The sequence below is a fragment of the Schistocerca gregaria genome, chromosome 3 (assembly GCF_023897955.1).
Source record: "Schistocerca gregaria isolate iqSchGreg1 chromosome 3, iqSchGreg1.2, whole genome shotgun sequence".
NCBI classification, from domain to species: domain Eukaryota; kingdom Metazoa; phylum Arthropoda; class Insecta; order Orthoptera; family Acrididae; genus Schistocerca; species Schistocerca gregaria.
This window is the reverse complement of record NC_064922.1, coordinates 330,608,655-330,634,035: the sequence shown is the minus strand read 5'-3', so window position 1 is coordinate 330,634,035 and position 25,381 is coordinate 330,608,655. Positions and strand designations below refer to the sequence as shown.

Sequence of the window (25,381 nt, the reverse complement as noted above, 5' to 3'; positions counted from 1 at the left end):
GTCAAAAATTTGGAGGCCTTACTCTTCAGCACGCCCTCATAATGAAATATGTTATTAGCTCTGGTTGCTGCAGTAATCACTGTACCACCAATTTTCAGAATCAGTTCTGGAATTCTATCTATCCGCTATGGACAAAATACTTTATCAGCGCGCAAGATATTAATAAAATGCAGAATTGTGGAATAAAGCGGAAAGGTAGGTTTTATACGGTTATGGCTATTAGTGACTTCAATTTATTAAACGAAAGCCGAAACAGTGACGTTTGTTGGTCCTTTGCTACTTGATTTCTGCAACTCCGCGCTAGTATGATTACATCTAGCAAACTTAGCTTGATCGTGGGTGCTAACTGGAATAATGGAGTATCTACAATCTTCCACTGCTGCGCTGTGACAACCTTACACAATTCAAGGAAGCGCTGTTCTTCAGTTAGGAAAGTAATTTTGTATGTGCTGTGATATCGTGTGTTATCAGAGAGCATTTGCTTTCTGGTCTTTTGCGGTAATTCTACAAACCAAATAATTGAAATATTTTAGTGTGTAAAACGTTGATTACTGAAATAGTCTGTAGCTTCAAATGCGTAGTTCTGAGACACAGTGAAGAGAGAGAATATATTATTCCAGGAGAGCGCGGTGTTTCGGTTAAATATAGATCTAGGCTACCTCCATACATGTTTTTAGTCAAGGAAACGAGGCCAGTCTTGGAAATATCACTATACGCAACATTCCCTTACTCTGATAACTTTCGTCCATTTCTAAACTTAGGCAACTGAGATGTATATTGCTGATGAGTTAGTGCTTGTAAATTTTGCCCCCTGCATTCAGATGTTGCTTGTTGGCGGGTGTACGAAATAGATTTTCACCGAATTGAACGTTCAGCTTAATGTTTAATTATGGCGCCACATTACATCAATCAAAATCATACCTATTAGTTTATTTATGTTGAGTAGGAAGGGGCGATCTGTAGTGATTGCTTAGGAGAATAACTGCTTCTTAGCCGAGATCGCTATAAAAAAACTTTGCTGTCTGTAATCGGTTCCGGTAAAGCTAAGTTACCGTTTGCTATGCATTGGCGCTTCGAAATTAAAACTATTATCTACACCACGATTCGCCAAAACATCGTTCCCATAACATAACACGTCGTGCCTACGAGGACTCCACAAACTGTCAATAGCCAAAACAAATGGAAATTCACTGAAAATATTTTATATTTAGCTGGCAGGAGATGTTTGTAATAACAAATAATTTTAAGCGATTTTTGTAACTGATTTTTAATAAACTGTAGTCAAGGAATTACGTGTAACATTCATAGTGAATAAAATTAGGACGTCTTCTCCATTGTGGCAGTGGTTGTACACTTGCTCAACAGGAACTGATAAATGGAAAAACGTTAGGTCTGTTGTCATCTGGCTTTCAGTAATTATTTACCGTATTTTATCCTGTATCTAGTCAGAAAACAAGATATTGCAGCATTGCAGTAGGTACTTGATCGTTACAAACATCAAAGCAGAATTTGTGTCACAGAAGCCACCGGCGTAGTTTGCTATCATCATCTTCCTTTCTTGTCCCCGTTGCTTAATGCGCTTAATTGTCGCGGGCAGCGCGGCGGAAGCGGGTGACGTCGCAAGATGGCGGCGCTTTCCCGTGACAGCTGAGGAGCGACGGGCGCTGCGCCAGCCGGCGGGCAGTCAGTCTGGCGGCCGACCTTGCGCAGGGAGGCCGGTCCGTGCGTGTCCGCGTGAGTGTGCGTTTCGGTGCGTGGGGCCGAGCAATGGCCCTGCGTGCTGCGGCCGGTTGCAGCTGTCTGTGCCGTCGTCACCTATTTTCCAATCGCGTTGCTGGTGCTTAACGACCGTGTCGACAGAGTGAAAGTGACGGGGACAGTGAGGCCGTGTGTTTTAAGTGAATGAGCGCCAAAAAGTTTGTTGCTTTCAAGTGCGTGTTGTTAATGGTAATTCATGTTTTTCATGCAAATATAGTGCTGTCTAATTTTCTCCAAGCTACGTAAAGTTGTCTGAATTTTGCTGGATCGTGTAATAGCTCACGTAAAGTACCTGTTGCGCCGCGGCGAGGATAGAGCGATTGTCAGATGTTGCAGTATCGTTTCGTATTTACAGACTATTTCGCAGTTTTGTTTCTCTTTAAATTGATAAAGAATTCAGCTCTGCTTGCTAAGATTGTGGACTGTCCATTCCTGGAACACTATTATCTTCTGTTCGTGAGAAACGATACTTGCGTTGCTCATTTTCCCGTGCCGATATTGTATCAAGGTATATTAACGTCCTGTTTTTAAACACTGCAAGTTCCACACATGCGTTTTTGTAAGTAACGTTTTTTTTTATTTTTTTTTAGCTTGAATGGTGAGCAAACAAAACACTTAAAGCAGTCTTTTAGAGGGTGCGCACTGTAAATCAGATAAAGTAAACGGTTGTCAATTTCAGCTTCTTATAAAACTAAGGCCAAGAGTTTGACTTCGGGATATATGACGGAACTAGAGGTGGTTCTCCCTTGATTTGCAGTAGAAGACCAGATTCATTTTAGATAGCGATAAAAAGCCGCAATGTTATTCGTTGGATTCTTAATTGAGTTAAACTTACCAGGAAATAGCGCCTGGTGAGCTGTTTAAGTTGTAGGTATATAGCTCCCTCGTTGTTAACAAGGCGGAGATTCCTTTCGCCCGCGCCAGCGGTTACGAAAGAATGGTGGGGGACGTGACGGGAGGAAGTAGTGGGGGAGACGCAAACTGGTAGGGCTACGGGTGCCGGCGCTAACCGTCTGCTTTGGAAAATCGATTTCCTTGGAATGCGAGACGCGGCCGGGAAAGCAATCGATAGGGGCTCGTCGCAGGCTTGCTTTTAGATCTGCACCAGGCTTGTTAGGGGGGCGCCAGAGATATATTGGCGTAACCAGCGCGAGTTGCCACGCCCTCGTTTTTCAACCGACAACACGCGCGTCGCAACTGTCACGGTGATTTTGAATTATTCTTTCTTGACACGAGTGGGAGCGACGAGCAGGAATAAAACAATGGTGCTCTCTTCGCAGTTGGCGCCTGTAGTATCTGCCTTAGAGGTGTCCGAGAACCGCTTTAGTGTTTCTTGTAACTACGCCTGTTAATGGTCTTCTGGGTGTGTCATGGACGTTTTCAGTTGTTGACGCACGAACGTTCTATGCGTTCCCCTGCGCGTCGTCAAGGCAACTGTACAAGGCAGTTGATGCAGCTGCTTTAGACATGTTGTCAACATGCAAGATGTCACCGAACTTCTTCAAACAGCTCTTGTATCTTGCAACTACGTCAGTAAATGATTTCTTCATTCCCTATCTGTTCTCTTTTCGCTTGCTCTACGAGATCATTTACGCCAAAGCTACGTGCTCGTTCCACGAAACCTTGCTCTTTTAAGCACCAGTATTAAAATGTCAGTGTGCAGAAGTTGTTTCTCTGAAACTGTCAACTGTTTTGTTAAGGTCATATTTAGTAAGGATAATTGTCGCGTGTCGATAGGAGCTTAAGTCGTTTGTCGTGCTTAATGAAAGAATCAAATTTGACCCATGTTTGTTGCTATTGACTACTGCTGTTTCTTTTTCTTCTATTATTATAGCGGCAATTGTTAAGTTTTACCCCCGGGATTCTAAAATATTGGTTGTAAACGTTACTCTCACCACGTGACTGCTGGTTGAAAGTTGCCGCAACACTTTCTTCCTTTACACAAAGAGAATGGTTTTCCATAACGCGAAAAATTACCGGAGTTACCACTATTTTGTAATTTTTACTGTGATAAGAGTATATATTCCTCCAGCATCTTCATTTGCGCTGTTCTCGTAGCATACAGCTTAGTCTTATTGTAAAAGATGGTATCTCTTAACACTAGCTAGTTTCACTTCATCTTTATTCATCCAGCTATTTTTTTCTTATAGTTTTTGCAAATGCATATGTTGGCATACACTGTGTCAGTGGCGCAGCCAAATTAACCAAGCAGTGAGTAGAATATAGAACTACATCCTACCCCCCTTTTTTTTCTTTCTTGTTGTTGTTGCTGCAATTGATTTACTTCATAATTGAAATAAGACAGTGGAGGATAAAATTTACTTAAAGCTAGGAACCTCTCCTTAATGACAACTTCGAAGTCCTTATATTCTACTGCAGTGGCAGAACAACCTCTTTTTTCCGCTTGTTCTTTGTCATTCATTTATGCGCGCCTGTTTCTTCCTGGTGTGTTGGAGTCTCTCAGGATTCTCGTGCTTAACGGGTAAGGGATTGGTTAGGATAACTGACAAGCAATACTGGGTAACACTGAGTTTCTTTCAACGATGAGAAAATTGGAGTTGGAAGTTGACAACCGCTGAATTTTTCTTAACGCGATGCTGCAGTAGCTGATGGCAACTTCGACAAAGCAGCTACGCATTACGTATTTGTTTATTTCGTATATTAACCATGGCTTAAGAAGACGAAAGCCGGTCCGTGATCTAATAAATGTAATTGTGCAGACTATCGGGAAGTGTTCACTATTAATTTTAGAAATAACCTATTATGATTGATATTAAAATCACCAGCATGGATATTAAGAATTAGTTTCCACCGACATGCAGTGAGTGCTACAGAACACTAATAATATTACTTTATTCATTTAAAAATTACGTATAGTGGGAACATACGTTTGCTTCTTCGTTGAAATAAGGAGTTGTAAAGGTATCGATATGCCTAAGTCAGTATTTAAATCGTTTCGGACGACTGCCAGGCTTGATGTACAAATGATAACCTTCGTTATCAGCTCGGTGTTGATTACAGAGATACAGAATGGTGCGATTGCTTCCTTCTCAGTTTTCTGCTTGACTAGAAGCAGTAAGTAGCCTGGATAAAATATCCTCTTTCTTTCTGTACTCTCCTCAAGCTTATGTTAGAAAAGTCGCTAATCTGAGTGGTACATTAAGGGGAGTGAAGCTATGTCTTAGACCAAAGCTTGTTCAGTTTTTGATTAATGTTCATTTCCATGTTGGTCCGGTAGGCACAGGCGATTTACTACACTCTGACAACATGGCACAAGAATCTGCCTCATTTCAGAAATAGACATGCTGCTTGCCCCGTTCGCAAAGAGCAAAGGGAATTAGTATCAGAGTAACCGCATGGGGGATATCAGCCTTGCTCCTGAATAAAAGACCAAATGGCCTGTCTTGTTTCTGTTACCGCGAAACAAGTTCTGCTACCACCAGTCACGTCATGAATCTTTATTAAAGGGGAGAATTCTGACCTTCGCTATCTTTCCATTTGAATGATTAACTACGTCTTCGACCATGCTAAGTTGTAGTTTAGAAATACGTTTCGACACGTGTATTTGATTTAATGGGCTATTAAGTATAGGCAGATGTTTCAAATAGTTTAAGATCTCCATATCGTGCTACTCTCAGAGATTCTTTAATTGCTGATCAGTTGCAGAAATGGGAATATTGTCAAGACATCTGCACTACTAGTCATTTTAGTAAATAGTTTTTCTTCTTTTCGAAAACGTACTCGCCATATTTACATATAATTTAATATGATAATTGTATTAAACACTGACACACGCAGTATTAATTTTCCATAATATATATTTAATTTTCACTGAGAACCGGCTTTCTAGGGCATCACCAGACAACTGAAATTCTCTGATGGTGGCCTATATTATCGGAAACCAACTAACAACGAAATATACGGTACTAGTATATTAATACTGTTGTCAGTTTGTAAATTGTCTGTTCCTCCTCGAGATTGTTACCCGGGTTGAAGCAACGTTTTCGTGACAGTGGGCGGTTGGATGCCCCTCCCGAGCTCCCACTTCACCCCACCACTCCCCTCGCGACGGAACGAGTAAAAGTGAAGTCGTGTGACATGAGCGGCTGGAAGACTCCGAAGACAAGTTCGGTCGCCTAATGTGCGCCTAATTTGAAATGTTTTTCCGATCCTTTGCGTACACAGGCAACTTTCCTCCGCGAAGTTTGAGGGTTATTTGCGTAAGTGTAGTTGTTAAATGTCGGTGACTGTAATAGGTCTATGTGGAGTGTAGTGTCATTTTCGTGCTGGAGACAGGTTGAAGTGCAGGCCCAGCATCTAGGGGCATCGAGCTTAACGTTCCCCATCCAACGTATAGTGTAATATGTCCTCACTATATGAGTGATTGTGGAGAAGTTTGAAAAGTAGTCCAGGACATTTGCTCAAAAATGTTAACCAGTGACTTCACGTCACCACTCGTCCTGTCCCTTGGGCCGTGAAGGCAAAGGGAAAGTTATCATCAGCACGCGGTGCACACGGACGGTCGCTCATCCAAATACTGGCCACGCCCGACAGTGCTTAACTTCGGTGATCTGACGGGAACCGGTGTATCCACCTCGGAACGGCTGTTGACTCGGAATTAGCGTACCGCACCTGTCTACGTCTAGAGTAAATGATGGGGTCCCATACTCCGAGGAGCGTAGGGGACGATGCGGGAGACCCTCACAGCCGTACTAAGCAAGGTCCTAGCGTAGGTGGTTTGCCATTGCCTTTCTCCGACCGTAGTGCGGTGGATAATGATGACGAAGACGACACAATACCCAGTCATCTCGAGGGAGGGAAAATCTCAGACCCCCGCCGGGAATCGAACCCGAGACACCGTGCGCGGCAAGCGAGAACGCTACCGCCCAGTAAAGTAGATGCTTAAAAGCGGGAACATTTTCTAAATGTTTGCATAGCATGTATCTTACGCAGCTGGGTGTGGGGAAACGCCAAAAACACACATCCTGGCCGGCCGACATAGCTATCCCCGCCGTCAGTTCACGGGGTGGATTCGATCTGGAGCTGGGACGTATCTCGAATCCCGTAAGCGGCGCGCTGACGCGCTCGGCTATCCGGGCGGGTTATATCCTCCTTGCAGGCGCTGACGAAATATTCCACAAATTGTTTTTACCGGTATCCAGCCTAGTTTCTGTGCGACCTTAGTTATGCGTGCTCCAACTGCCTAGGCTCCAGTCTGGTTAGGGTACGCACAACACATCTCGCAGCTCGAGAAGTCGACTGGCTCGTTCACAGAAATACAGGGTGTTTGACGAATTATTTACACAGAAATAACCCTAATCTTGAGAAGTGTAAATAACTTGCAGAAATATTTGATACAGCACTGAATACAGAGTATCTTCAACTCTTATTCCCGCCTAACATCGTCGATATGCAAGTCGCCGAAGTGGCGTCAACTCGAAAGACCTGCACCAGGCGAACGGTCTACCCGACGGGAGGCCCTAGCCACACTGCATTTCCATTACCTAACATAGTTAGTTTCCAACGTTACCGGTAGGTGGCATGCGCGAATGAGTTACTCCAACAGTCATCATGGAACCGTATAAGTTTATGGTTTCATAAATCCAAACCCGTTACTGCAGTTCAGAGAAAATTCAGTACTAAATATGACAAGCCACCACGTCAAAGACAAACGGTTGTTAGGTGGTACAATCATTTCACCGAAATGAAACTGGCTGCGTATCACCTAGGATACTGTTCCAGTGTCAGCCAGCAGTCTCCAGCGCACCAGTTGATCAAATTCAGCGGCGGTCTTAACATTCAGTTCTAAGCAGATATGTCCCGTAGATCCACAGAGACTACTAATGTAAGACTCCCGAACTTCAATTGCTGCGTCAGAGACTACTGGCCAACTCTGTCTGTCATCCACTGTGATAAACAGCCAGGTTCAGTGAATTATTGTACCAGTTAATAAGTTTGTCTTCAAGTTGGTGACTTGGGATATTTACTGCTGAATTCTCTGATCTGTAGTAGCGGATTTGGATTCACGAAACCATAAACAAGACTGTGCACACTCTGCACCGTTATACGGTTCCATTATGGCTGTTGCAATAACTCATTTGTGCTTGCCACCTAGCGGCAACGTTGGGAACTAACGATGTTAAGCGGGAATAAGACTTGAAGATACTCTGTATTCAATGCTGCGTAAAACATTTCTGAAAGTTATTTACTATTTTCACAATTAAAAATTACTTTTGTATAACCAATTTGTAAGCAACCTGTGTTATTAGTACAAATAGAATCAAATTGACTGAATGCACCATTAGTCACGCCGAGAAAATCAAAGGGGTCACAATGGCTAAGATTGCTGCTCGTTTCCGTTCAATATATGATCCAATTCAGAAAAGTTTTTTATGTCAAATGTTCTGAGCTCAGTATGAGAGCGTTCTCTCGCCCCGCTACGCTACTTTCTCGTTGAGAGTTCTTGCTTCAGTCTAACCCCCTCTGCTTCCTGCTTCGTGCATGTCTTACGGGCGTTTTTACGTACTCTCTGCGACGTGCGCAGACCGTGAAACTTGCTGAACGATGTGTTTCAACACACTCGCGGCTAGGATTCCAGCAAGGGCATAGTGCATTGCTCTCTGACACGCACACAGCCGTATTTGTCAGTCACGTGAATGATTCATGAAGTGCGCGAGACTTAAGGCGATCTTCTTCCTGTCCTCTTTCTCTTTCTCATGTTGTGGCTGTGTGCGTTGTTCCAGCAGGCCAAATAGGCAAGGACGCAGACTGCAGGAAACTGACGTCAGGAGCAGCTGCATCATCTCCGGCAGCGCAGGCCTGCAACACTGTCTTTTCTTTGCCGCTTGAAGCTCGCGGCCTATTGCATCCGTTCTGCGGGATAGCAATTTAAAGGCGGGTGAAGAAAGGCGCAAAATACGAATTGCGCCAGTACTTCGCGCTGGGGAATGCATCGTTCACTGGCTTCTGCTGTAACTGCTTGTTGAACGCCTCACTCATGTTGAATTTGAGCAGCGCATACGTCTGATGGCTGGGAATAAGAAAACGTGAAATGGAAGGAAGGGTGTAATGTTGGTTGCACCGACTCGCGTTCCTAATGATCTGTTCGATAAATCTTTCTCGTTTTCTATGAACGTAAGACGATTTCTTCCTCCCACCTAAAAAGTAAAGGTCAAAATGATCTACTCTAGGTGGAGTGTGAAACGCGCCTTGACTGTTCTTGAGGAGCCGAAACTGAATTTCGGAATGCTACCCTCCCTCCTCCCCCCATTTAAATATTAATTCAAAATAAATCCGCTGAGTGCGAATATATTGGTGACAACTGTGTTACGTATAGATGTACTACCTATCAGTGTCATGAAACTTCCTGGCAGATTAAAGCTATGAGGACGGGGCGTGAGTCGTGCTTGGGTAGCGAAAGGCAAAGGTCCCGAGTTTGAGTCTCGGTCCGGCACACAGATTTAATCTGCCAGGAAGTTTCATATCAGCGCACACTCCTCTGCAGAGTGAAAATCTCATTCTATTAGTGACATGATAATTTGTGGCCGGGCTGGGACTTGAACCAGGATTTGCCGTTTACCGCGAGTATTCGCCTTACTTCGGCTACACGCGCACTCCTCCTGGACCGAACCCAAACTTCCACACTACATTCCTCCCTGTACCATAGTCCCGGGAGGTGTGTACGGATAGCCGAAGTGATTAAGGCGAATGCTCGCGATAAGCGGGAAATCCATCTTAGAGTCCCAGTCTGGCACAAATTTTCATGTACACTGATAGGTGGTGTACCTAACGTAATAACCCTGGCTTCGGTGTGGGGCGGCGAAGGGGTGAAGTGGACTGCGGTAGCCGTCGTGTGGTTGTGGTCCACTGTGGCGGGGACGGAGCCTCTCCGTCGTTTCTAGGTCCCCGGTTAACATACAATTCCTAACATAGCTAATGCCAAGACATTCACATTCAGCGAATCTATTACGAATTGATTTCGGACGGCTGTCAGTCGTCATGAATGTCAATGCAGACATGGGGACATGCACGTAAAACATTTAAACATCACCCAATAAAAACCTTAACTAGCCTCTGCTTCAAATTCCGCGCGTCTCTCTTCTCCGTGAAATATTCAGATAGCACAGATTTCGCGTCCTCGAATAGTTTGATTAGCGTTTCCACCGCCTCTTGTTTCCTTGCAAAATAGTGAAGTGTGGACTTACTGCTGACAGCAAGTATTAGAACCAAATTCTGAAAGTTGAACACGATGGTACTGTTGTCATGATGACGGCCGTAACTGCGGCACGTTAACTTAGTCAGCTTAAATTGCCATTAATAATTACATACTCTCATTCTGAAGCCACTGGCGTTAAAGTCAGCTAATATGATTGACGGTAATGTGGCGACAAGCATTCTTCTGATTAAGCTCAGTCAGACGTATTACATTCTTTCTACAAGTCCCTTTACATTAACATAAAAGTTATTTTGAGGCTAACGTCGAAACAGCTGTATCTCTATGCAAGACTGTTTATCACAAGTGGTGCACACATGCTACTACTTCCTCCTCAGCTCACATTGTTCCATATCCTGGCATGTTATCGAACAAACGCGGGGGCGTACCTGCATCGTACATGCCACAACACAAACCGGTGTTTGACATATCGCCCACTCGCTAGTTACAGTTGCAAGACCTGGGTGCCGGAAGCAACAAGCGTTGCACCCCATAACGAATCACGCAAGTGTTATTAAAAGCGTAAATTTTAGATTCGGGGAGGTAACTGATCTGTGGTGCTGTGGAACTGAAGCACGAACCAAAGGTACCTTTACAGCGTAGAGAATTTTACAACACGGCTCACATTAAGGCTTTCTACTGCCACCTATTGTAAGAAATTAAATTTGTTTTGATCTTGCCACTCAGTTGCTTCATGAGGTAAGATACTGAACGGTATTTTTCTGTTTACTGCCACATTAGATTTAAAGAAGTGTTTCATCCAGGAATGTATTCGCCGAAATATGTGTGTTCCCTGCGATTGATTTTTGCTTTCTTTAATTCCACATTAAAATGAGGCATTCAACTCTAAAAATGCTTTGAATACCCTTGTTCTAGTGCGCCGTTGGATAATGTATAGGAGAGAGAATTCTTGTGCCTGCAAGCGACATGAGAAATGATCTAATCAGCCTATTACATGACGACATACCATCCAGTGTGAACTGGACTTGGTTCTACGATTCTCTCTCTCTTTCTCTCTCTCTCTCTCTCTCTCTCTGTGTCTGTGTGTGTGTGTGTGTGTGTGTGTGTGTGGGGGGGGGGGGGGGGGGGTCACCGGTCACATTTTCAGCCCAGTTGCAAAGCGTTTCATGTCTAGGTGTACTATGTCCATGAGCTTAAAAGAGCTAATTTTCCGCGCGGTTCGGATACACGATGGACTGGAGAACTGGATTCTAAGATAGGTGTCTGAGTTCGCTGATGCTTAATCGAAAGAAACTGTGGGATTTCGAACTCCAGTAACACAGACTGGGTATGCTGCCTTAGGGGGAACATCGTGATCGTCTTATAAACGCTTTCCTGCAGTTGTCATAAAAAAAGACTAGCTCTGTAGGGCTCCAAAGCTGTGGTGGTAAAACTTGCTTATGGGATGATTATTGAGGAGAGAAGGGACGAATACTGTGCTTTAAAGCGCCGTCGGCGACGGGTCATGACAGTCGGTGCACTAACTCTTTCTCGGAGGAATCATCCTAGCATTCGTCCTAAGCTATTTGGAGAAATAGTGGGAAACTTAAAATTTGTATGGGGATTTGAACCGCTACCTTAGCTAATGTGAGTACAGTCTCTTAACACTCTGCCACCTCGCTTCGTTTATTAAGCAGAGGAGTATCTGAGAAGGCTGGTCCAGGTCGATTCCTAGAATCTGATTTCACGCTTTTGCGAGTAAATGAACAGATTACGTATTGGTGTCACAGGTGGTGTCGGAAAAGTGATAACACGATCAGCGAGTAGGTGAAAGGAAAAAAAGGCAGCAGTTGCATACGAAAAGGTGAAGCTTTAGATAACGTCATCAGAAATGGAAACTGTAGTCGCTGTCCGAGCAACAGCCAGCTCTGGTGGGTGGGCGCAGGAGAGTGCGTGTCGGCAGGTGGCAGGTGCGGCCGCCAGCTGTCGCCCCGGCGGCGCAGCTGCACACCTCCGGCGCCTTTCCGTACTCTGTTTACAGCGTGGTGCGGACCTGGTGTCCCAGCCCAGGGGCGCCCTCTGCGTTTCTGTCTTGTACTGCTGAACTTTTTTTACCGCTGCCGGATCTCCATACCAGTGCGCCATTGCTCTATGTATTCTGCCATCTTGTTTCACAACCAAGCGACAGGCTATTCACGCGGTATATTGGAAAAAATAAGCCCTCGGTCACAAATATTAAGTCAAAATTGACCTGGCTTTTACGCTACTATGAGCGTCGTCTTCAGAATTCGACTAACTGTTCTAAAACAGATGAGGTATATAGTACATTAATAAAATTAAAGTTTGTACTGACTGGAAAAGATGCAGTACTTACAAGTCACATATTAAAAAACATCTAAGCCGGAAAGGCGACGTCATGAACAGTTGTGAGATGGCGAGCCGCTAAGGGCTGCTCGTACTGTGAACAACGGTTGTACTATATACCTAAAATGTTTTACAACAGTTAGTCTAATTCTGAAGACGACGCTCATAGTAGCGTCGAAACCAGGTCAATTTTGACTTAATATTTGTGACCGAAGGCTTATTTGTTCCAATATAATTCTGACACAGTCACTGAACCTTAGCAGCTATGTTCAAAGTTTTATTCACGTGGTATTCCCCTCTGTGTTATCACTTCTCATGTCACACTTCCGACTTTTCCTTTTGGAAATACACTATATGAGAAAGTGTTCTGACGCTTCTATGTAACTCAGAATTAAGTGCAAGGCGACGTTCAAGGTGGCGTAAAAAGCGACGCCACTGAACAGTGCAAGACTGGAAACGAGTTATGTGGAGCGAGCTATGCCCTGTGGCAATCCGATGGAACTGTTTGCGTTTGCCGGATGCCCGTCGTCGTCATGAGTAGTGATAATAGTGAAATGAGAGAGAGATGGTGCATCGGTATGGGAGTGTTTCACGTAGTTACGGTGTGATTCTCTTATTGTCCTTAAGAAAACGTTGACTGTGGAAGGGTTTGAAGAAATCTTACAGCGGTATGTACTGCGTAAAGTAGAACAGTTGGGAGATGACCTTTTCTATCAGCACACCGCTATAAATCGGCATCTGTGACGAAATAGTTTATGGGCAAATATATTCATGAGATGGTCCGGCATGCCCAGAGTCCTGACCTCAACCCAAAGGAACGCTTTTGGGATGAATTAAAACGTCTACTTCGCTCCAAACCCAAGCGTCCATGGCTACCTTCCCTGGTTTCGCCTCTTAACGAAGAATGGACTGCTATTGCTCAAAAGACATTCAGACACCTCACTGAAAGCGCCCCCATAAAAGTTCAAGCCGCCATGAAGGCGAAGGATGGACACACCGCATATTGATGTCCACTAACATATGTCTAGATACTCCTAATCAGATAGTGTAAGTCGTAGCATCTAGTAAAAGAAGGCCAGTTTTAGAAGAGTATGACTGGTGAAGAGAAACTGTCGTTCGTACATTTGCATAAAGTTCTCTTTAATATAACGATAATAAGGAATACCGAAGTCTGAGAAGTGTAAAACGAAATGCACTTTAACAATGATTCACCGCAATATGGGTAAGTTTTACTGATGAAGAGCTGATCCATTTGTACCATCTGTGTAGGTTAAGTGAATCCAATGGGAGACAACGCTACGCTGAGTTGAGCTGGTCTCACAGCGACAGCAACCACATCACAGTACGTTTGCTCCTTTCTGAGGATTGCTGTGTTCTACATTGTGATTGCATATTGCAAGCTTCGTTACTGTTGTGAATGCATTGTTACAGAATCAAAAGTAACTGGACAAAGAAACGAATAAACCATGATTACAATAACATGCTGTACCGAGCCACAGGAGACCACATGGCCCTTAAACAAAAGTTTCTCCGCAAAACCTCCGAAATTTTGTCTGTGCAGTTCCGGTTCATCTTGTGGTTGTCCGTCTTCGAAATTGAGAGATGAGCGCGTCTGAGTGCCATGCGGAGGATCCGTCTTCAGTTCCTTGTACAGACAGCGGTTTTTCGTTAATGGAAGAAACGGAGCGGGTTTGTACTAAGCTGTCCCCAAAACACTTGATGCTGCATCCAGATACGCCACTGGCAGAGTCCAGTCGCGGTTGAATGGTACGCCAGGATTGAGACGTGGAGCTGGTATTAAAAATGGTAATACGGCAGAGATGCACCGTATGTCCCCAACCTCTCATTCCCTGTCTACCCACACATGTTAGTATATAAACAAGCATATACTTCAGCTCATCTGTTAACATTCCTTGTCTTCTCAGAATGTTTACAGACGGAGAAAAGTCGTAATATGTATTTTGCAGACTGATTCTTCCCGTAATTGTTTATCATCATAGGGTTAGATGTCTTATCAAGGATGTAGGAGAAATAATTCGCTCGCATGTAGTAATGGACATGGTGTCATGAGGGGGCGGGATTACGACTGCAGTAACACACGGTAATTCTCCTGTCCGTTGCTATTTGTCGTACTGTCGAGAAGTGTCTCGCTTGCTTAAGGTCTGACTTATTGTGTATTATAGATGGTAAAAACATGTAAATGACATATACTTAACGGAACCACGCAGAGGGTTGGAATTAAGAAACAGTTAAAAGTAAGCACTACCTGTGTTGTTTAAAATACCGTTGAAGTGCATTGAAGGTGCATATTTCCCTATTTAAACAGTTATTCGTTAGCACTTGTGGACGCTGATGTTGAATGAGATTTCCAGGGATTCAGTCTTGAAGGGATCACGTAAAGCTGTCCCTATATGCATTAATATTCCACAATAGAACATACTCGGTGATTGCTAGCACATATAAGGAGGAGGGGCATTTTAGCTGGTGGCCTAAGAAGGCAAAGTTTGAAGAACATAAAATTTGTTTATGGCTGAGAACACCACAGCCGCCAGTTATCATAGTACGTGCTGTTTACACAGAAGGTTTATCTGTGCGGCGTATTGGAGCAGGCGGGTAGTACTTTATGGGCGGTAGTGTTTATAAATGAACACGAAAATGGTGACACAGACACGGACGACATTGGGAACATATGTGTGTTTTAAGAAACGTAACGCCAACTGTAGTCGTCGTCTCCCTCCCTCCCTCCCTCGCCTCAAGAGACAAATGATGTTCTACGTAGGAAATTATCGGTTAATTACCCTGAGAAAGAAAAGCTGGAACTATCCGAAAAATGACAGTTCCACTTTATGCAGTGAATAGGAGCCAAATTTAATCATTGTTAAATCCAGTATATTGTGTATAAACAGAAGAAACTGCTCGTAATGTTACATTATGATATTGTTATCCTGCGGGCTCCGAGACTTTGATTAAATAGCCACAGAAAATACAGTCAAGTAAAAGTGGAACGAACGGGTGAAGTCATTAGTTCTCGAAAAGGGGCAAATGGGGAAGGTATTGTTGGGATGCTGACAGGAGAGTTTAACTATTGCATAAACATCAGGCAGCTTGACACGCTCATGTGAGAAACTGAGAATTTCATTTCGTCGTTCTGGAGGCAATGGAAAAAGATATGCAGACACAGCAGTATTATATACGCACGAAATTTCTGTGGAGTCATCCTGGAACATTAAATGGGAGTATTCAGAGGGACAATTGGGGAGGATGCCGTTTTGAAACAGTGCAGCATTTAGAAAACAACTTTTACGGTTGATTCAGAGGGAAAGAAAACTTCAGGTCGTCACAACCATCTGGTTAGAGAGAATGGGGTGCGTAAAGGACATGACATGCTCTTTCCAGACAATGCTAAGAGGAAAGTGAACAGTAAATAGTGCTTCAAAATATCTTCCGCCATGGAATGTAAAAAAATCTTGCGGAGCATATACATGAGGCCAATCAGAGAAAGGTTCTTTGTAGTGGTGTAGAAAACTGTTAAGTCACTTCAAGAAGTCTGCAAACGACTTAAAACTATGGAGAAATGTTTTCCTTACTATTTTAGATGTTCGGTGGGATGAGAAACTTGGATAACAGTTGTTGTACCTATTTGCTTCAGTACATTCATCGCATAACCAGAAAATGCTTTAAACGCTACCGAAAACGAGAGAGGTTGTAAATGTGTTGAATATTCACTGCCATTCAAATTGAGATCTCGATATCGTGGTCTAAGGGAGTGCTGTACCTCTACTTCCGTTCAAAACACCCGAAGAATGCGGACAAGTTTTTAAATTTAAAAATCCAGTGTCTAATAGAAATAACTTTAGGACACACAACATTACCTTATTGACTAGATTCCTACAGCCATAACGAGAAATTGTACAATGCAAATTTAAAGGCATTTCCAAGGTTAGCAACTAGTTCTTTGAATCAAATTAGTCATCTCGAGACTCTCTTCAAGAGCACAAATAGAGGCAAACATATCAGCTGTAATAAATCTCTAAATTTTTTATCATTTACTTCCTGGGCGACCCATGGTCTCCTCTCCGAAATTATCTTCAGCTCGTCATCGTTTCAGAACGTGCCTCTGTCTTGACGATTTGGTCAGCTGCGGGAGGTCATAGAAAGCTCAAGGCAGGTTCTTTCAGTCAGAAGCCGCGAAGTTGCCACTCCTACCAACCAGCCCCGTCTTGGAATGAGGCGTAAAGATGCGAATCACGAACTCGGTTAAGGTTTGTGTGTGTGTGTGTGTGTGTGTGTGTGTGTGAGAGAGAGAGAGAGAGAGAGAGAGAGAGAGAGAGAGAGAGAGAGAGAGAGAGAGAGAGAGAAGGGGGTCATGATACTATAGATCTCACTATCTGTTCTGTTAATGGAACTACGACATGGGGAAAACGAGTCAGTTGTCGTTATCTCTGTTACTAGTCTTTATACATGTCTCTTCTGTGATGTCTATTTGACATGAGAGATGACTGTTAGTATTCTAAGACAAATTATGTCAGGTGTTCCTACAATTTCACTGGATTATTTAGATAGTGCTCAGCTTCAAAGGAATATGGGATGCTTTTAAGTATTTTTTTTGTATCAAACATCTGATGATTGAAATGTATTTTATATAAAAAATCTATTAAGTCTGCCACAAAGTATGAGGTAAATACTATGTTACCCTTAGTTGAGGCAAAACATATCCGTTATCGGCTCGTGGCCTGAAATGCTCTTTGTAACACAGTGCTGTCTTTAGATTCCCTGTGTAGAAGCAAGTGCGTATGCCCTGCTTAGAGAGAGGGGGGGGGGGGGGGGAGGGGGGTGCTGCTGCATCAGACATGTTATGATGGATCGACAATTTACAACTGTACTGACTGAGGTGTAATGTGTCCACGACGCTGAACATGAGCGCTTTGCTCTGGTCGTTACTTAACAGGAGCAGTGGGCTGTGCAGCATAGTTATGCCTCAGACAATGCAAGGTCCTTGCGCGTTGTTTTTTTGGCTAGGACTTTCTCACGTCCGGGACTTTGTCACCCACAGACTGCCCTCGGTGTCCTTGCCTTCGGCTGCAGATGCCAGTTCGGAAGTCTGCATCTGTGCACCCTAGACAGTGAGTTAAGAAGGTAAGTCTCGTTTCGTTCGGTGGAAATACACAAATTTCATTTTTTTTCTCAGTGGAGCGTAGTTGGGTAGTAAATGTTAAAAATTACGAGGCATTGTCTTGGTAAGCATCTTCAGTGGTTCCACAGCCCCGTTTCGACTTTGCTATGACCTTAATAGTCATTTTAAACCGAAGAATTAAACGGAAGAACACTCTATATCGGGCACCTCGCTTTGCAATACTGCCTACTAATGGTAGGCAATGTAGACTGGCAATTGCAAGGAAAGCGTTTCTGAAGAATAGAAATTTAACATCGAGTATAGACTTAAGTGTCAGGAAGTAATTTCTGAAAGTATTTGTATGGAGTTTAGCCATGTATGGAAGTGAAACGTGGACGATAACTAGTTTGGACAAGAAGAGAAGAGAAGCTTTTGAAACGTGGTGCTACAGAATAATGCTGAAGATTAGATGGGTAGATCACGTAAGTAATGAGGTATTGAATAGGATTGGGGAGAAGTTTGTGGCACAACTTGACTAGGAGAAGGGCTCGGTTGGTAGGACATGTTCTGAGGCATCAAGGGATCACCAATTTAGTATTGGAGGGCAGCGCGGAGGGTAAAAATCGCAGAGGGAGACCAAGAGGTTAATACACTAAGCAGATTCAAAAGGATGTAGGTTGCAGTAGGTACTGGGAGATGAAGCAGCTTGCACAGGATAGAGTAGCATGGGCAGCTGCATCAAATCAGTCTCGGGACTGAAGACGACAACAACGGTTCCATATACTTCAATATTCACGAGTTTGAGATACTGTTGTCATTTCTCTCTCACATGTGAAGTCGTATGATTGTCTTCACATACACAGTGGAACACTTTACACATGGTTCGTTGAACGGGGTCAGCTTAGTTACTGGAGGCTGTAGGGAACATTCTGTACAGAACCGGTAAGGGACGCCGCATAATCATTAATAATGTAACCCATCAAAAGTTGCAACAATTTTTATATGTACGTAAGACGTAATTTGATTCGGCGTATTATCCCGTCAAGCTACTACAATATTTATTTACCAATCGGTTAAGCTACCTTTCGCCTCTGGTAGTGCATTATCTGTAAACCATAGTTACATCGTGATTCAGATTTTCCCTGAATCTAACATGTCCTCCTCGCGCTTTTCTATTCAGTGTGGCCTTGCGGCCCGGCTTGTACATCGGTAGATGCAACTGCAGTTCACGTGTAGTTGGGCTGTGTCTAGTTAAGCAGTAGTGTTCAAACTTACTTTTAAGTTCATCTATGCTCTACGTTACGGAAGGTAACTGCTAAGCACATTCTGGCTGTGGAAAGCTAGAAAACGAGTGAATTCGGAACTTACTAAGGTATAAAAGTGCTTCTCAAAAACAAGAATGCTGCAGATGCCTCGTTGCTGAAAGTACATACGTAGCAATATCAGATAACGGTAGAGAGCTGCCAATATCACCGCTGCTGATAACGTCGATGGACAGAAAAAACAAAAAATTAAATGAATATAATCGATTAATTTCTAATAAACGATTGCGTCTGGGCTTGACGCAGCGGTTATGTGCTGTTCTAGTGTTCCGTAGATACAGTGTAATTCTATGCACTGAAACTGCCTTTACGGTTCAATATTTCATCGCGATTCTCACAATTTTGCTGAGTGTGCGTTTCACTGAGTCCATATTCTGAAACAGCACTCCCAGATCCTCAGATCACGCGCACCAATTCTTCGTCTTCGCTTTGAACAAATGGCCTACCTAGTTACTGCAAAGGTGGCAGTTTGTCTTTGGTAGACCGTTAGTTTAAACAGGCAAATTCTTGATCGTTGCACGTGACGCAGACACATACCTCCACAGAGCATGTTTACCTGTACTGACGGCAATCCCTATAATTAACACTGTAGTCTTGCCAAGGCGCTGAAGCTTGCTTAATTCCCAGCGTAATAGTATACTCCTTGCGTTGTAGGAACAGTCTAACGATAACAGTAACAAATGATACGCCGCACTGTTTGATTGGTTACGTTATCCGAGTTCTTACCCGTTACACCAAAAACGAGTATTGCGAACTCGAGAGTCTTCCGACAAAAACTGGACACTCTTCATTGACCAGTAAGTAAACTCGCTCCCGCACCAGTAGTTAAACGACGACATGTTCTGTAGGAGCGGTGACCTACCAGAATGAGGCTAATTGGTCACTTCCGGTGACCAGTGTTTAGTTGCCTACCGCATCATTCCTTCAAAAGACCCTGCAGGGTACATACAGTGAAGATGCATTTCTTCACCCGTCTGTTCACTTTGTATTGCTGTAATAGTTACTGTCTATTCTGATCCATTTACGATCTCTACTAAAATAAATGTTAGTCTTTAGCTCGTGTGTGTATAAGAGAGAAAACGAAAACGAAGTGAAAACTCTGACAGTAAAATTGTAAGGTAAAACGTGCTTATAAATTCGTTGAGTAGTAACATATTTAAATAAATGGTCATACCTTGTGTGGAGGATGAAGCTTGAAAAGATTCATAAAGTTGACATCTGGCGAACTACGTCGACCTGGCGAGGTGAACAGTTATTGACACATCAAATTTGTGTTCGCGTGGACTAGGTTCAAATCTCCATCCGCCCGTACCTACTTTCCGAAATCTCCCTAAACTACCATAACGGAATGTCAAGGTGGTTACTTAAAATGACGTTGGCCGATTTCTGCACAGCAGTCATGGATAATTGTTGCTTTTTGCAAATTCTGCAGAAGTATGCACAGCCACAGTGAGTCCGCTATGCACATAAGGCGAACGGGTTATATATAGTAGTATATACCGTCTCTCCTGTCTGGTGTTAATCGTATTTATAAAGTCTGAGCTTCTATGACAGTAAAAGTAATCTTTGCGATCGGATTCGTATACAAAGTGCAGGTTTTGGCTAGTGTCGCGGAACAATCAGGGAATTAAATTTCATTACGTAAAAACACGCCAGATAAGATTACGATGCAGCAAGAAACTTTACAATAACAGTATAAGATAGCTTCGTGTGGATGGTTGACGGTTCATGCAGATATAAAGCTGCCGTGCCAAGTGCGCCAAGTAACTTCTTTTCCAAATAATCGATACGCTCAAATTATAAACTGTACAGTCATGTAGAGTGTAAGGCCTCCTACAGACAAACGTGTTTTAACCTAAGTCTGAAATGAACATTTGAAAGTGTTTATTCTCGTTGCATAATAATTTTTATAAGTCGTGTATCTAGACATCGTCCAAACCGTTTAAATGTATTTGCTTGTTATGTATTGTCCAGTAAATTCATACAACATTGTAGTGTTCGAGCGCCTTAATCAATCGTTTGCACTGGCACAATGAACGTTTTTGCCCCAGGGTATACGAAGTCAAGTACGAACAGTGCTTCTCCTGATTCTTAACAAAAACCCTCTTTTGACTCTGAGCAACTTCGGGGCCACATGATCACTGCGTATCTTACTAGCTGAAACTCGCAATTAGTCGTTCGCTGTATGTTAAAGTGAAGTCGTGTGGCATCATTGACAAGAAAAGAGGTATTGGAAGAATTTTCTTCCGTCGCGCACGATGGCACCACTGTTCCGGAAAGTATGATTGTTGTGTCTCAGATAATTGGGAGGAGAGAGAGAGAGAGAGAGAGAGAGAGAGAGAGAGAGAGAGAGATTGATTCCGGTGATAGGGCACAACCTGTTCATCTGTAATAGCACGAAGTTTGTAACCTCCCCACTATATTTGTTTCTATGTAAAACTTAGCCTAACTTTACCTCCCCCTCTAGAAATGTCTTAAGGTCTACGTATTGCCAAAGATGCCTCCGGAACTGTTATCCAACATAAACTCGTGCGCTAAACATTGAGTACACAGAACCTAATATGAAATGAGCTGTAACTGATTTGAATGCAACTTGTCTTTGTGTTAAATGCGCAATTGAAGTAAAACAGTTATCTGGCCGTAATCAAAATTTCCACTATTTATTTATCGTGTCAAAAGTATATGTAGACATAATTTTACACAAAAGAAGACCAAAAACGGGACACTTGGTGTAGCTCTCATAAGGTTTTTCATGGTGCAGGTGGTTGGTGATGAGGAACCCTGGAGGAAATGGCTGTTAGTCTGCTCAGCGACAAGCTGGCAAAGAACTGAGTCCACAGAGATACCCCAAATCCGCAGATTGGTCTTGCAACTCGTTGTGTTCGATGGTTATCTATTGAGACACCTCCATATTGACAACTTCTCCGAATGTCCAGGGGGAAGTTCTTCCTCTGGGGGCATCCATTCTCCCAAATACCGACATTTCTCCCGCCATAGCGAGATCCGTGCCGTATGTGGATTCTCGATAAGAGCCTCAATAGTTGTCAAGAAGCTCTTTCTTGATTTCAGCTTAGGATGTGCGGGCTGACGACCAATTACTCCGCGTCTTGACAAGATTGTTGCAGATTTCTCGAAAGCGCAACAGCAAAGAGCCATTAGTGGGCCGCTGATCTAGATTTCTGTTTCTAAATACATATTCAAACTGTTGTATATGGTAACGCGTAATGATACACTGTAGGGTGGGGAGAGTAACTATTCCTATTAAATTATATTCCAAGAGAGATTTTAGAATGAAATATATATTCAAAAGCAGACAGTTAAACTTGGTGTGATCTTAGCACATAACAATGGTCAGAACAATACTATGCTTAACAATGGGAACAATGATTTTAAAAGGATACAGTGTTACTAGAGAACTTCTATAAAAACCAAACAGTTGAACAGTTAATGTCAACGCATGACTCATGGAAGTAGGATGGTCTCTCTCTCTCCCGGCCGCTGTGGCCTTGCGGTTTTAGGCGCTACTGTCTGGGACCGCGAGACCGCTACGGTCGCAGGTTCGAATCCTGCCTCGGTCATGGATGTGTGTGATCTCCTTAGGTTAGTTAGGTTTAAGTAGTTCTAAGTTCTAGGGGACTGATGACCTCAGTAGTTAAGTCCCATAGTACTCAGCCATTTAAACCATTCTCTCTCTCTCTCTCTCTCTCTCTCTCTCTCTCTCTCTCTCTCTCTCACGTGCACATCGATGAGATACAAAAATCAAATGACATGACCCACTCACAAAGTAGCCTCAGAACCTCATGTACTCATCCAGCAGGCGAATCACCGTCAAAAGTGTCATGTCCCTTCACTCAGACTGCGGAGAGATTCGGAATTTAATCTGGGCATTGGCGCAAATTCTGATCAGGAATAGTACGCCTCCATTTCTCATTGTCTTGCCGACCAAATTCTGGCAATGAAAACTGCTCGCACCTCCAGTATGAGAACTGGCTATTTTGGCAGCGGCCGTCACCGCGCTGGCATGCGTTAATGGCCTCGGTAATGAAGTCAGGGTATCAAGTCGTGATAATTTCGGAAGCTGTACATGGTCAGTAGTCATTCTGGAATTCTCCGGGGCGGTCGTCTTAAAGCAATACCGAGCCACGAAGGCAGCTAATGGTGCTGCTGGTAGCCTTACAGAAAAGCGGTCGTGTTTGCTAGTCCGCAGGATTGCCGCAGACGGACAGAAGCCTTATGGAGCCGCTGTGCAAGCTAAGCCTGTTACCCGTGCTCCTTCATTATGTAAACGCAGGCCCTTAAAGCGCTGCATTGTGGACGTGGCGTTCCTTAACTCGCTAACTCCGCGTCCGCCGGACAAAACGGATGAACTTGTGCACGGCGTTTATGGGGGCGCGTTGCGTCACAGAGTTCAAAGCGTATACAGCAGGCACCTCATCAAAAGCGCGCCGGGCACGAACCGCGACAGGCACCTGATAAAAGCGACACAATTTCGAAACATCACCTTACGTATACTTCTGTTTGAGACGCGTCATTAAGTTTGGTAATAGGGACGTCTCCCCACGCACTTGACTGCCGCCGCACATGGTAGCCGCGCGGTCTTAGGCGTCTTGGTTCGCGCGGCTGCCCCCGTCGGAGGTTCGAGTCCTTGCGCGCGCTCGTGTGTGTGTGTGTGTGTGTGTGTGTGTGTGTGTGTGTGTGTGTGTGTGTGTTTTCCTTAGCGTAAGTTAAAGTTGGATTAAGTAGTGGTTAAGCTTAGGGACCGATGACCTCAGCAGTTTGGTCCCATAAGATCTTACCACAAATTTCCTTTACTGTCATTTTAAATTTTCCTTGTGTCACAGGAAACTTACCCGATAGCGCCTTTGTAGCCAATCCTTTTTTGTAGCACAGGGCTGAAGGGCTGAACAGGAATGTGAACTTCTAATCCTTAATGGCAATTTCCTCTTGGTTAGTGAGGCTACCGATTACCGACCGATGAGGTGCACTAGTCAAAATTTGGACTCTCATTCGGAAAGAGTAGTTCAAATCCCCGCTGTATCGTCTTGGTGAAGGATCTCTGTGCTTACATGGTGTTATTTTAGGTGACTGACTCCTTAAAAAATATTTTATTTGCTTCTGCGTTTGGGCCAGCTCTCTCTTCTCTCTCTTCTCTCTCTTCTCTCTCTTCTCTCTCTTCTCTCTCTTCTCTCTCTTCTCTCTCTTCTCTCTCTTCTCTCTCTCTCTCTCTCTCTCTCTCTCTCTCTCTCCAACGATTTCTCTGTCTACGGGGCGTGTAACTTCCCTTGCTGCGAGCAAAGACTGTGGAGCGTTGAAATCGATACTGCAGGCAAATTATCTCTGTCACAGCTTACTGACGATAATTGTAAGGAATGGCGCTTAAGAGCTTTAAAGGTTCATTGGAAGTCATCAGAAATATGAAACACTTCCCAGCTTCTTGGAGGATTGGGATGAGATCGAGTGTTTGGTACTGCATCCAGGCACATGTACACGTGGGGTACAACTTTGTAGTATGGAAGTGAATCTGTGACGCTGACGGAGAATCTTAAAAATGAAATGAGTAGATAACGTACAGAATAAGAAAAATCCTAAAAAGGTGAGGAAGTAGTCTATAGGAGATCGATGCCGGAAGGGGCATTTTAACGGGACATCATCTTCGGCATCTGCGAAGACGGAACGTCACGCTAGAAGTAGCAGTAGCGGGGGAAAATAGTAAGAGGCTGAAACAGAATACGCAAAATACATTGTAGGTGATGTTGGGTGTAGTAGTAAGGAAGTAGGGGCACACAGTGATCAGTCGCAATCCTTTTACTTTTGATAACTGTTGCAAACCTAGATTTCGGCTACAAATAGCCTTTTCAGTGCAAAAACACAAGGTACGGTGTTTATTAGCGTAGTAGTTACAAAGTGATGAAAAAATCATTCCAAAATGGACGACAGTATCAAATCGGGCGAAAGACTGATTATTTGACATAGAATAATGTAATGCGAAAACATAGAAAGAAGGATCCTTTATTGTATGATTATATGATAGCGGGAAAAAAACTGGTAGCAGTTACATCTGTAAAATATCTGGGAGTATGCGTGCGGAACGAGTTGAAGTGAAATGATCATATAAAATTAATTGTTGGTATGGCGGGTACCAGGTTGAAATTCATTGGGAGAGTCCTTAGAAAATGTAGTCCATCAACAAAGGAGGTGGCTTACAAAACACTCGTTCGACCTATACTTGAGTATTGCTCATCAGTGTGGGATCCGTACCAGATCGGGTTGACGGAGGAGATAGAGAAGATCCAAAGAAGAGCAGCGCGTTTCGTCACTGGGTTATTTGGTAACCGTGATAGCGTTACGGAGATGTTTAGCAAACTCAAGTGGCAGACTCTGCAAGACAGGCGCTCTGCATCACGGTGTAGCTTGCTGTCCAGGTTTCGAGAGGGTGCGTTTATGGATCAGGTATCGAATATATTGCCTCCCCTTACTTCTACCTCCCGAGGAGATCACGAATGGAAAATTAGAGAGATTCGAGCGCGCACGGAGGCTTTCCGGCAGTCGTTCTTTCCGCGAACCATACGCGACTGGAACAGGAAAGAGAGGTAATGACAGCGGCACGTAAAGTGCCCTCTGCCACACACCATTTGGTAGCTTGCGGAGTATAAATGTAGAATCTTAGGACAT

At 43.7% G+C, this 25,381-nt stretch overlaps 1 protein-coding gene and 1 pseudogene across 13 annotated transcripts in view; one reads left to right on the top strand and one right to left on the bottom strand.

The window, feature by feature from the left end:
• LOC126356198 (rab11 family-interacting protein 4) overlaps nt 1-25,381 on the top strand; it is an 895,205-nt gene that overhangs the window by 790,724 nt on the left and 79,100 nt on the right. The window contains exon 1 of one of the 13 annotated variants that reach the window (XM_050006998.1): nt 1,672-2,317. The exons of 10 other annotated variants lie outside the window; for them this stretch is intronic. The gene's annotated coding sequence lies outside the window, so the exon portion shown is untranslated. Of the gene's footprint in view, nt 1-1,671; nt 2,318-25,381 lie in introns of those variants that run through there. 2 more of the 13 variants (XM_050006999.1, XM_050006997.1) reach the window with 2 other exon arrangements.
• LOC126356751 (5S ribosomal RNA) lies at nt 6,252-6,370 on the bottom strand (annotated as a pseudogene).